The sequence below is a fragment of the Hemicordylus capensis genome, chromosome 15, assembly GCF_027244095.1.
Source record: "Hemicordylus capensis ecotype Gifberg chromosome 15, rHemCap1.1.pri, whole genome shotgun sequence".
Lineage (NCBI taxonomy): Eukaryota > Metazoa > Chordata > Lepidosauria > Squamata > Cordylidae > Hemicordylus > Hemicordylus capensis.
In genome coordinates this window covers 16,127,752-16,140,367 of record NC_069671.1, presented here as the reverse complement: position 1 = coordinate 16,140,367, position 12,616 = coordinate 16,127,752, and the positions used below count along the sequence as shown (strand labels likewise).

At 47.7% G+C, this 12,616-nt stretch overlaps 1 protein-coding gene across 13 annotated transcripts in view; it reads left to right on the top strand.

Moving 5' to 3' along the window:
- The window catches only part of HIC2 (HIC ZBTB transcriptional repressor 2), a 76,953-nt gene that overhangs the window by 46,535 nt on the left and 17,802 nt on the right, over positions 1 to 12,616 (top strand). For 12 of the 13 annotated variants that reach the window (XM_053279319.1, XM_053279320.1, XM_053279322.1 and 9 more), the window contains one exon: positions 449 to 497. The exons of the other annotated variant lie outside the window; for it this stretch is intronic. The gene's annotated coding sequence lies outside the window, so the exon portion shown is untranslated. The remainder of the gene's footprint in view (positions 1 to 448; positions 498 to 12,616) is intronic. 13 annotated transcript variants of the gene reach the window in all.

Below are 12,616 nucleotides of genomic sequence, written 5' to 3'. Positions count from 1 at the left end.
CCCTCGTCTAGAGGTGGGAGGTACTGTGTTAATATAATAGAGAGAAAACTGGTGGGCAAGAGCTATGCAGTCCTCTTAAAGTTTTGACACATCATCTTGGAAAGGCAAAAGAAGACGATTTCCCAGTAGTTCTTGTGCATTATTATTTTTTGCTTGCCGAGGAAGCTGCCAAACAGAGTCAGACCCTTGGTCCGTCTAGCTCAATATTGTCTGCACTGACTGGCAGCGGCTCGCTCAGGTTTCAGGCACGAGTCTCGCCCAGCCCTACCTGGCGATGGCAGGGATTTGACCTAGGACCTTCTGCACGCAAGGCAGATGCTCTGCCCCGAAGCTACGGCCCCTGTTCTTAACTCTTTAGGAGGCAGGAATAATGGCAAGGAGGGATGAAGGGGTTGCTACGCACGAGTAGTGCAGCAGAATGTTCACTCTTCTTTCCTTCTTCCTACAGGTAATGTTGCCTGTTGCCTCAGGGCGAGCTTCCCCTGTTGGTGTCTGAGGTAAGCAAAATTCTTAACAACGATTGCAAAATCGTCTCTCTGGCGCTGCACACCCAAGATCAGCGATGGCTGGTGTGGGCGCCGCCGGCGGGGCGGGAGGCACCGTAAATTCATCAGTGCTTACCTGCCCTCCCGCCACACCTGGAAGCTCTTCAGACCACTCCGCTGGTCTCCACACATGTGTGGAGGCGCGTCTGCTGGCCGTCAAAATGGCCTCCGCCAGTTGAGTGGCGGAGTCGATTTGCCGCCGCATCGGGTGCTGGGCGGCGCGGCGTTGCTCGGAACAGCTTTCAGGCACAGCGGGGAGAGAGGTGACACCTACGAATGTAGAGTTAAAGGTGCCTCCTGCCGGCGGTGCCCAAGACTCTTTAGACCGTAGGACATTGTGGAACTGGAGAAGGTGCCGAAGAGGGCGGCCAAGATGATCAGGGGCCAAGAGCACCTTTCTTATGAGGCGAGGCTACAACACCTGGGGCTGTTTAGTGTAGAAAAAAGACGACTGCGGGGAGACATGAGAGAGGTCTATGAAATCATGCATGGGGTGGAGAAAGTGGACAGAGAGAAGAATTCTTCTCCCTCTCACATCACACTAGCACCAGGGGTCATCCCATGCAATTGATTGCCAAGAAATCTAGGGCCAAGAAAGAGAAGTACTTTTTCACACAATGCAACATCAGCTTGTGGAATTCTCTGCCACAAGATGTGGTGACAGTCAACAACCTGGATGGCTTGAAGAGGGGTTTGGATCGCTTCATGGAGGAGAGGTCTGTGGACGGCTACTAGTCGGAGGGCTACAGGCCACCTCCAGCCTCAAAGGCAGGATGTCTCTGAGTCCCAGTTGCAGGGGAGTCACAGCAGGAGAGAGGGCATGCTCTCGACTCCTGCCTGTGGCTTCCAGCGGCATCTGGTGGGCCACTGTGTGGAACAGGAAGCTGGACTAGATGGGCCTCCTTGGGCCTGATCCAGCAGGGCTGTTCTGATGTTCTTAGATATGTTGTCTTGTGGTTTGCCTCTTGCCCTTTCCATCAGGGCAATGGAATAGGTTGTGGCGTGGTGGTTGCTCCAGATGATGAGCGGATCGGAGTAAGGGGGTGTGGTTTTGTGTATGTAACGAACGAAGTGCGGAAGCTGTAGATGGCGGCAGCTGGACTACAACTCCCATCATTACCAGCCGCAATGGGATTGTAGCCCGGCGACATCTGCGGAACCGAGTTTCAGGGAACCCCTGGGTTAGGCCAGCCTTGCTTAGATCAGAGCAGACTGATCTGTTCTTTTCACCAAAGTGGCCTTGTGGCTGGGAATGATGGGAGTTGTAGTCCAGCCACATCCGGCAACCTATTTTTGAGAACCCCTGGCTTAGACCGAATCGCCTCAATCAAAGAGAGGAGAGCTGGTCATGTGGTAGCAAACATGACGTGTCCCTTTAGCTAAGCAGGGTCTGCCCTGGTTGCATTTGAATGGGAGACTTGATGTGTGAGCATTGCAAGAGATTCTCCTTAGGGGATGGAGCCGCCACTCTGGGAAGAGCAGAAGGTTCCAAGTTCCCTCCCTGGCAGCATCTCCAAAATAGGGCTGGGAGAAATTCCTTCCTGCAACACCTTGAAGAAGCCGCTGCCAGTCTGGGAAGACAATGCTGAGCTAAATAGACCAGTGGTCTGACTCAGTATGTGGCAGCTTCCTGTGTTCCTAATGTCTGTCCTCGTGGGCCTTGCTTACATTTGTTTAGAGTATTTCAACAAAGTGAGATTCAGCTCACTTGCCAGCCATCACTTCTGGTTGCCACCTGTTCCACAGATCTTTCTGGCACACTGGCAGGAAGAGGTCTTGGGAGAGAAACAGGTCGTCTGTCATTTGCACCGGGGAGTTGGAGATAGTAAGAACCAGCGGGAGTCCTCTCTTCCTGCTTCAGAAAGGGTTCCCTACTGTTTTTTGGCCACTCAGAAATAGCAGTGGAAATGAGACCGGAGATCTGTGTGGCCTGCTTGCCAGAGGGCCAAGAGCACGCGCCAAAGTTAAGTAGGTTTGTAGATAACTGGTTGTGAACCCTTTGGGGGTCAGGGAACCGCCTTCCCATTCCTCTTACTAGGTAATGCTTTGAGAAATTGTTGCTGAAAAGCAGTATATCAATCTATGTTGAAAAGCGGTGTATAAGTATTTAAACAATAATGCACTTTTTTAAAAAAAACCCCAATCTTGTGAATCGGCTTCATTCTGCTAACTTCCATCCCTGCTAACTTGGCAAAGAGGCACCTTATAACGTGGTGGTTCTCTTTCTTGAGCAGGGGGAGAGTAACTGGCCCGATCCACCCCCTATCCACCAACAGCACTTCCAGTGGCTGTTGCTGGCGTCTATCTTAGGTTTCTTTTTAGATTGTGAGCCCTTTGGGGACAGGGATCCATCTTATTTATGTGTTGTTTCTCTGTGTAAACCACCCTGAGCCATTTTTGGAAGGGCGGTGTAGAAATGGAATGAATTGAAATTGAATGAATTTTCTGGGGAAAGTGATGTGGGCGGGATTCAGATGTCCTTCTTTCCCACCATGTCCTTCTGCAGACGATACCCACGTGAGTGCCAGATGTCCTGGCAAAAACAGTCTCTGTGTCCTTCAGCCAAGGACCAGACATTGTCCGTGGCCACTGTTGGTTTGTGGTATCGGCACTCTTCCTGCTCTCACCCTTCTACCCCGAAAGTGTTGATCGCCGGAGGGAACGCACTTCTTTTAAAAAGAAGCCCGATTCGAGCCCGAAGCCAGCGGTTCAGGTGAATGAGCACAGATGGGGAATACATAACCGAGATGTTATTTAGGCTCCGTTTCCATGGGAGCGTTTGGGGAAAGGGTTCACCGCTCCTCTGAGTGCCTTCCTGTACATTTCCTGCAGAGAGCATTTGTTACATCTTTCTATCCAAGAGACACATGTTTCATATTTTCCCATAACCTCCTCCTGACCCTTTTGGCTGAGGAAAAGGGATTGCAAGATGGGACTGGGTCTCTTGATCGCAATTACTTACACGGCATGGAAAAATTTTTGTGTGTTGCTTCCTTCCCCACCCCTCTCTGGAGCACGTGAGGGTGTGTAATATTCCTTGGAACTGTAAATCTCTGGAAAGGGTCAGCCAAGATCCAGTAAGGCAGGCTTATAAGATAGGACAAAGATCTCTCATTTTAGGCTGTTTTTTTACCTTTTTTTAAACCACCTAATGGCACAGCGGAGAAGTAACTTGCCTAGGGAAGAAGAGGTTGCCGGTTCGAATCCCCGCTGGTATGTTTCCCAGATTATGGGAAAGATCTATATCAGGCAGCAGCGATATAGGAAGATGCTGAAAGGCATCATCTCATACTCTGTCGGAGGAGGCAATGGCAAACCTTTCCTGTATTCTACCAAAGATAACCACAGGGCTCTGTAGGCGGCAGAAGTCGACACCAACTCGACAGCACAACTTTACTTTTACTATGAAAGACTAGTTTAGTGGGAGAAGACCCAGGTAAGGTGAGCAAAATGTTGTTTTCCAGGTTTTATCCATCCTTCCCTCCAAGAGGCTCAGGGCAGCATATGTGTTTGATTTCCCTTTTTATCCACACAACAGCCCTGCAAGGTAGATTAGGCCAGGAGAGAGAGTGGCTGTGCTGTGTTTAAATGGCAGTGGGAGACCTTTTAGTGTTGCCTGGCTTTTGGGGATGTACTTGGATTAATTTTATTACCAGTACAGGGTTGGGGAGACCTGCATGTGAAAGGGACCTAGATGTCTTAGTGGACAGCAAGTTGAATATGAGCCGCTAGTGTGGTGCAGCCACTAAAAAGGCGAATACAGTCCTAGGCTGCGTTAACGGAAGCGTGGTGTCCAGCTCATGAGATCGTTTTCCTCTGTCCTGTGCTGGTCAGACCTCACTTGGAATACTCTGTCCAGTTTTGTGTAGCATGAAAACGTGTGCCTTGGATCAGCATCTGAAATCCAGTATATCCACGAGATCCATCATTTTGGCAGAGTTCTGCTGTGCCTCTTCCTTTCAAAAATATTCACTTTGGCAACACCGCTCGAAATGTTTCCTACTCACATCACACCCCACAATCGCATCCAAGAAGTTGAGCCAAAACTGTGCTCCAGTGTGTGGTTGGCGTGTGTGTGTGTGTGTGTGTTTGTGTTTCCCCGTCTTCTCCCTATTCCCCCTTATCCTAGATTTTTTTCTTCCTGACCAAGGGCAACTTTTCAAAGCAGGCTTCTTGCCTGGCATCCATGAGCTGGGAATGTGCAGCTGCAAATTCCTGTGAGAGTTTGTCTTCGTTTTCCTTTTATCCCAGTGAGCTTGCGCCTCCAAACGTTTTGATAATGTGATCTTGCAAAATAATACAATAGAATATGTTGTTCTAAGAACCGTGGCGCCTAGAAATTTAACTGTGGTCCCTAGACTAGGCTATTTAGAGGTAGAGGTGTTTAATAAAAAGGCTTATTTTTGTATAAAAGGCAGCCGTTTCTGAGAGTATCTCAGGGGTGGGGCATCGGCTTGACGTGCAGAAGGTCCCAGGTTCAATCCCTGGCAGCATCTCCAGGGATGAGAGAGCTTAGACCGTAGAGAGCTTCTGCCAGTCAGGAAAGCCAACCTTGGCCCTCCAGTGGTTGCTGAACTACAACGGCCATCGTCCCCAGCTGCAATTGGTTGCAGCTGGGGGTGATAGGAGTTGTAGTTCAACAGTTGACGAGCCTGGAGAGGAGAGCTGGTCTTGTGGTAGCAAGCATGACTTGTCCCCTTAGCTAAGCAGGGTCTGCCCTGGTTGCATATGAATGGGAGACTAGAAGTGTGAGCACTGCAAGAGATTCCCCTCAGGGGATGGAGCCGCTCTGGGAAGTACAAAATGTTTCAAGTTCTCTCTCTGGCTTCTTCAATATAGGACTGAGAGAGATTCCTGCCTGCGACCTTGGAGAAGCCGCAGCCAGTCTGTGAAGACAATACTGAGCTAGATAGATCAAGGGTCTGATTCAGTATATGGCAGCTTCCTATGTTCCTATAATTCAGACCCCATATTGCCAGTTCTACCCTCACCAAGAGAAAACAAAGCCAGCTTTGGCAACATGAGGTAGGAGAGCTGGTCTTGGGGTAGCAAGCCTGACTTGTCCCCTTAGCTAAGCAGGGTCTGCCCTGGTTTGCATTTGAATGGGAGACTTGATGTGTGAGCACTGTAAGATATTCCCCTTAAAGGATGGAGCCGCTCTGGAAAGAGCAGAAGGTTCCAGGTTCCCTCCCTGGTGGCATCTCCAAGATAGGGCCGAGAGAGATTCCTGCCTGCAACCTGGGAGAAGCTGCTTCCAGTCTGTGAAGACAATACTGAGCTAGACGGACCAATGGTCTGACTCAGTATATGGCAGCTTCCGATGTTCCTATGAGCCAAGGTTGCCTACCTCTGGTGTAGACAACACTGAGTTAGATGGACCAATGGTCTGACTTGGTGTAAGGCCGCTTCCGATATTCCTGGGGAACCTGTTTCCAGCCTGTCCCAAGAAATGCCATTGCGAGCAACAGAGCTTTGTGAGCAACAGAGACGCCGGGTTGTTATCGGCGCCTTTCTCCTTCTCTGTCGCTCTTGACGTGGGGTAAGTCCCTGCCCTCAGACAGGGACTGATTTTTTCCCCCTGGGGAAAACAAATCTGTGTGTTCCCATTTCCCCCCCATCCTGGACTTCACTCCCAACCCCCCCCCCGGTAAAATGCTTGCAACCCCTCCAGGCATCCAAAAATGAACCAAAAAATGACATTCCAACCCACCACCGCTGCACGTCGGGCAAAAACATTTGCTTCCTCTAGAGCGGTGTATGAGCATTCTTGCACACGGTTGGAGCACAAATGTTCCCGGCTTGAGGCATTCTGAGGTCAGAGGCCAGGGGGGTCCTGTATGCTTTTGAAAATAACTTCCCTTTTGAGGGCAGTTACCAGATACCCCTGTGGAGTGAGCTGCAGCTGGTGCTTCGTGGCACTAACATAATCCTTAAAATGGTGTCTACGGGACGCAAATGTGCCTCCTAGGGTATTTAAAGGGACACACCTGTTCGTTAAGGCTGTTAGATGCTTCAGGAAGGGGCGGAATGGGTATGTGTGAGGGTCTTCCTTTCTTCTACCCACACAATTTGTGTGTTCCTCCATTCCTTCCTTTGGAAAAAGTGGAGGATGTTAAGCGTCCATCTCATTATCTTTGAGACTTGAAATTCTCAAAAGATGGGCAGGATCCCGGTTTAGTTAGTCCTGCCTAAGCACCGTTGAAAGAGATGAGATAGCTTAGTCATGGCTGAAATCGCATTCATTTCCATTTCAGTGGGACTGAGTCATGGCTGATTTTTCCTAGTTCCTGTCCTCAACTTGTCTGTCATCTTAGATTGTAAGCCCTTTGGGGACGGGGAATCATCTTCTGCTTCCCCCCCCCCCTCTTTGAGAGCATTTTTGTTGTTGAAAAGCTGAACATAAATATTAAAAACAAGCGGGTGAGGTCCATCAATGACCCCCCAAAAAGTCATTTTGCATAGATTACTCTTACAGAAATAAAGATCTAATATGAATGCCAAAAAAGATAGCTCTTATCAAGTAAAGCTTCCGTTACTCTTTCTGCAAAACGAATTTGAATTATTTTGTGATTTGTAACAGTAAAAACGTTTGCACGAAAATGACCACTGAACAGGCAACTTGGTCTGAATTTTTTTTAGAACTCTAATAAGAAGGCATGGTTTTTGTCCGATGAAAAATGAACATAATTATTTAAACCTTTTACCTTGCATATTCCGGTATAAAAAGCAATGCATTCAGCTGCTTTAAATGTCAGAATTGTTTATGCAAAGTTTGAGATGTGTAGCTTAACCAAGAAGTGATATGATAAATAAAATAAGTGAGACTTTATTTTGCACAAACAAATCCACAAGCAAACAAGCTTTTTAAAATCGATAACAAATCCAAGGATTGTTGGAACTACCTAATAGTGCTTTCTTCCTGGTCCATGTGTAAGGTTGACTCAAAGTGAGTTCTTAGGTTTTCAGGAATCATATGGAATTTCTTTGACATCTATTGAAGCCGTCAGACATTTCTGGGGATGGAATTTCTGAAAAAAAGCAGAGTTCAAGGGTGTACCAAATTTGCACTTGAATTTTATTCTTGGTGCCGGGGGTTAGCTTTAAAATACATGCTTGAGCGTGTTCCAAGTACATAGCCCTTGCTACTATTAAGCGACCAGGTCTCCTCCATGCACACAGAAATGTATGTATATATTCTAGTATATCCCACGTTTTAACCAAGACTGGTTTTCATTGCAGCAGCTTCTGACAATTGAGAAGCTACCACAAAAGCTACTGTACAGGAGACCCTTGTTATTCAGGGGTTCTCCACCCTCGGTTTCACGTACCTGCAGTTGGGTCATAGGGATGCAGTTTCTTTGTCCACAGGATGAAAATAAGGCTATTTTTGCCTATCCGGCATCATCTCCTGCTGTCATTTTGGAGTCCGGAGTCATTGCTGTGGCTTTCTCTACTCCCACCCCCAAAGAAAGAAAAAATGGCCAAAAATCGATTGGGGGGAATTGGAGAGCAAAGTACTATGTTTATTTCTGCCCCTCTCCTCCCCCTTTTTTAATTGTGACTTTCAGCACATTTCACCTCACCCCCCCAATGCCCCTCAGGATTAAGGTCTATCTGCTTGTGGTTTCCTTATCTGCTTGAATGGAACCCCAGTGAATAAAGAGGGCCTCTTGTATAAGAGAGCCACGTAATAGCGCAGCAGGGAAGTAACCTGCCTCGCGAGTAGGAGGCTGTGGGTTCAAATCCTCGCTGGTGTGTTTCCCAGACTATGGGAAACTCCTATATTGGGCGGCAGTGATCTAGGAAGATGCTGAAATGCATCATCTCATACTGCGCAGGAGATGGCAATGGCAAACCCCTCCTGTATTCTACCAAAAAGAAAACCGCAGGGCTCTGTGGGCACCACGAGTCGACACCGACTCGACAGCACAACCTTTCCTTTCCGGTATACGATAACGAGAGTTAATATAGGTGTCTGTGGCAGTAAATGCATGTGGATAATATGGGAACTCTGCGCACCCATGATTTTTTTTAATCGTGTGTGAGCTATAGCCTAGGAAGGAGAGGGGCAATATTCATCCGGGGGGGGGGCGTTGCTGGTTTCATCCGTGTTCGTAACTTGCTAGAAAGTGCTGGGTGGCATGATGCCATCGGGGCCTGCTCCTGCCTTTCACACAATCACTTCTCCCTCTTCTGATCTAGCTTTTAACATGCACTCAACTGGAAATCGGGAACGCACGCACGCACCTTCCAAAGCTGGGTAGAACACTTTTCCTACTTAGTTCAGGGCATACGCCTTCGTATATGCTCATGTTCTGGAATAAACAGTTTTGATGATATACTTAAATTCTCCTCATTTATTGACCCCCCTGCGTATATTCTTACCGCCTTGCTGCCGTTTGTATAAAATGTGTCTACGCCTCTCTCCCACCCCACCCAAGCAATCAGTAATGGTTTCTGTTTGCTTTCCGCCTTCACCTGCATTTAGGCACTTTTTCAGTATCTGTAAATCCCGATTTTTAAACCCTAGAATGCCATCACTAATCAGGTTGATATAAGCAGCTTAACTGGTGTTTGCCTGGTTCTTGGGACTAAAACGCACTCAAATGCCTACTCTAAATACCTTCATAGAAACTAGATGCCACCTATCTCTAGACCTGTTGCTACTTTTGTTATAGTGGGCGAACCAGTTTGGCCTGCCTCTTGACTCAGCCATACCAAATTATGCATCAAAAAAGACCCCCTTTTGACAGAATCCTGTTGCTGTTCCAATCCGGAACCTGCCAGGCTGGTTCGGACGATACTTCCCTTCCCTGAGAGAGTTCCCCATGCGATGTCACCTGTGGATGTCTCTCTCTAACGTGGGGATAAGCTGCTCATGCGAATGACCCCTGCACTTCAAAACATGTTTAAAGAATTACTTGGAATGTGTGTAGAGAGCCCGCTAGGATGAACATCAGTGCAATCAAGCCGGTCTTGACAAATTTTGCTTTGGATCTAGGAGTCAGCCCAAAGATTTAGGAGCCAGACAGTGGACACTTGACAAAATTACCTAGCTTAGTGATGGAGATTGTGGAGATGGAGAGTCAATAGACTTCTCTTTTCCAATAACCAGGGCTGCAGAAATCTATTGGTCTGTGACGAGTGGGAAAAGTCCCGATGAGCAATGTACCAACATAGCTTGACGAATAAAATATTTTGTCTGGCTGATAAACCGAGCCAACATTTCTTCACCCCTGCCAATAACACTCCTTTTAGAACAGAAACAGGGCTACTTGGGACAAATATAATTTTTATGAAATATAACTCTTCCTCTGAATAGCCTAGTCTAGCTGCCACGGTTAAATTTCTAGACACCATGGTTCCCTCGCACCTGGGATTTGTCAAGCCCTGCTACAGAGACTTGCATGGAGGACGTCATGATGGGTGCTCTCAGATATCGGGGTACTCCATGTGCTGTGATATTTGGTCTGTATCCAAATTTGGTTCCGATGTGCTGGTTTGTATCTGACTGTAACTCCAGTAGTTATTAGTAGGGCTGTGCACGGAACCAGCTGGTCTGATTTGGTTTTGAGTCCGGGGTCGGACCAGAACAGGGGGTGGTTGGGTTCACACGTCCCTATTTATTAGAAGGAGACATTTGGATGAACACACACAGACATGGAGATTTCATAAATGTTTAGATTAGGAAGTAGTCTAAAAAATTGATCCCATGTAATAGGTTGGGTTAGGAACATAGGAAGCTGCCTTATACTGAGTCAGACGATTGATCCTCCTGGCTCAGTTCTGTCTACACAGATTGGTAGCGGCTTCTCCAAGGTCAAAGGGAATTCCGGGTCTGCACATATTGAAGATTACTCTGAATCAAGGCTTCTCAAGATTGATTCCCCAACTAGAATTCCCATCAACCTCAACCACAATGGCTGAAGATGGGAGTTGTAGTCCAGGAATATCTGGAGACCCCTCTAAGTAGCTTACCAATGGGAAGTGGGGTTAGAAATTAGGCTGTTTTGCTTTGGAAAAGAAAGAGAGAACTGAGTTCTATAAGCTTTTAAAGTAGTTGCCAGGCAAAGGGGTGTGTGTGTGTGTGTGTGTGTGTGTGTGTGTGTGTAGGGGTGTTTCTGTGTCTTTTGTGGGAACTATGCACATTTTCCTTATTAATTCTTGTAAACTATGCATATTTCTAAGCACCCAGATAGTCTGTATTTTGCCCCACCTTTTAGCCGAACAATTTATCATTTTTGCTGGGGCGAAGCCACTGAAAGAGCATCCGTTGCAAAAACTTGAGCGATCCTCATAGTCCTTAGGATGAAGATTGCGCCATCTCAATAGGCCGTTTGCCCAAAGGCAGACACGACCTATTAACAGATGCAAAACAGGAGCTGCCGATGAAATCACTATGGAGGAGTTGAGGAAACACGGTTGGAGACGCTGCAGGCGATGAAGGTGATCAAATGGCACGGGGGCAGTCACTGGGAATATGCAAACATGTCAAGGTTTCAGGTTGAATGAGCAGATACGTTCAAATTTGAAATGGTTAGAATGCTAGGACTTAGGACCAGGGAGATTTAGACTTAAGGCACACTGAGCCATAAGTCCGACTGGGTGGTTGGGTTTGCTTAATGCTCGGCTAAGCTGTAGTTCTGCGGTAAAGCATCTATCTGCTTTGCGTGCAGAAAGTCCCGGGTTCAATCCCTGGCAGCATCTCCAGGTTGACTGGGAAAGGCGTCTCTGAGATCCTGGAGAGACGCTGCCAGTCAGAGTTGACGATACTGAATTGGATGTATCGTCTTAATTCAATGCTGAACTCTGCTGTGGCCCCAGACCTTCCAGCACTCACGTGTAGTCTCCCATTCAAATGCAGACTGAGGCAGATCCTGCTTAGCAACAGGAACAATTCATGCTTGCTATCATAAGACCAGCTCTTCTCTAGGGATGTGCAAACCGGGTCGAGCAGATTCGCTATCGAGCCGGACCGCCTCAAGGTCTCGCCCTCAGCTGCAGGGGTTCTCGGCCATTCCCCTCCCCTCTTCCAAGGGTCGTTTTCTGACCATTCTGGCCCTTTTTCCAGTGGTGGCGGCCATTTTGGAGGCCGCTGTGCATGCGCCTTGGCCATTTGCGTGACTTGTATCATGACCCAGCCACACAAATGGCCAGGGCACATTACTAGTGGCCTCCAAAATTTGCCGCCGCCAGAGAAATGGCTGAAATGCATGGCCCTTGGAAGAGCGGGGGAGGCCAGCGGAGAGAGGGAGAAATGGCAGACACAAACACCACCACCCCCTGCGTGGCTGCACCTCCGGAGACGGCCGGGCCCGGCAATGTGTGGATTTTTTGTTTTTAAATTAAACTTTAAAACCCCCAAACTGGCTCGAATTCGAGCTGGAGCTCTGTTCAGAGGGCACAAAACCAAGCATGCCCGGTTCGGTTAGTCCTGTTCGGACTCGAACCGGGCAGACCGGTTTTGTGCACACCCCAACTCTCCTCACCAGCTTTTCTCTGCTCATTTATGGAATTTTAATGTATAAATTCTGTGTGTGTGTGTGTGTGTGTGTGTGTGTGTGTGTGTGTGAGAGAGAGAGAGAGAGAGAGAGAGTATAATAGATGCAGTGAATTTACCTTTTTATACTGTGCCTCCATCCCTGTCTCAGTTCAATTTCCATATCAGCCAGAGGCCATTACAGAAATACAGTACAGAATGCAGCAAAGCATGGAGGAGTATTTCAAATATTTCACTGGGCAAAAAATAAACCAGTTAACAAATTTTGCCACAGCTATCAAACAATTCATATTACGACTTCGTGAAAGCATCGTAAGAGAGGACTGAGTCCAACTAACCCAGTACTGTTCGTATTGGCAACAGGAAAAATATTTCTCTGCGGGAAATCTGCTCATCCGTGCAATCTACGATCTTCTTAATTCAAGATACACAGAATTGAACCTGGGCCCTTCTAAATGCAAGACAGGTGCTCTGCTGACGAACTACCGCCCTGGAGTTGCAGCATCTGTCAATTACTCTGTCGGAGGATGTCAATTGACTGCCTCTTGTTTATCCATATTAGACAGTAGCC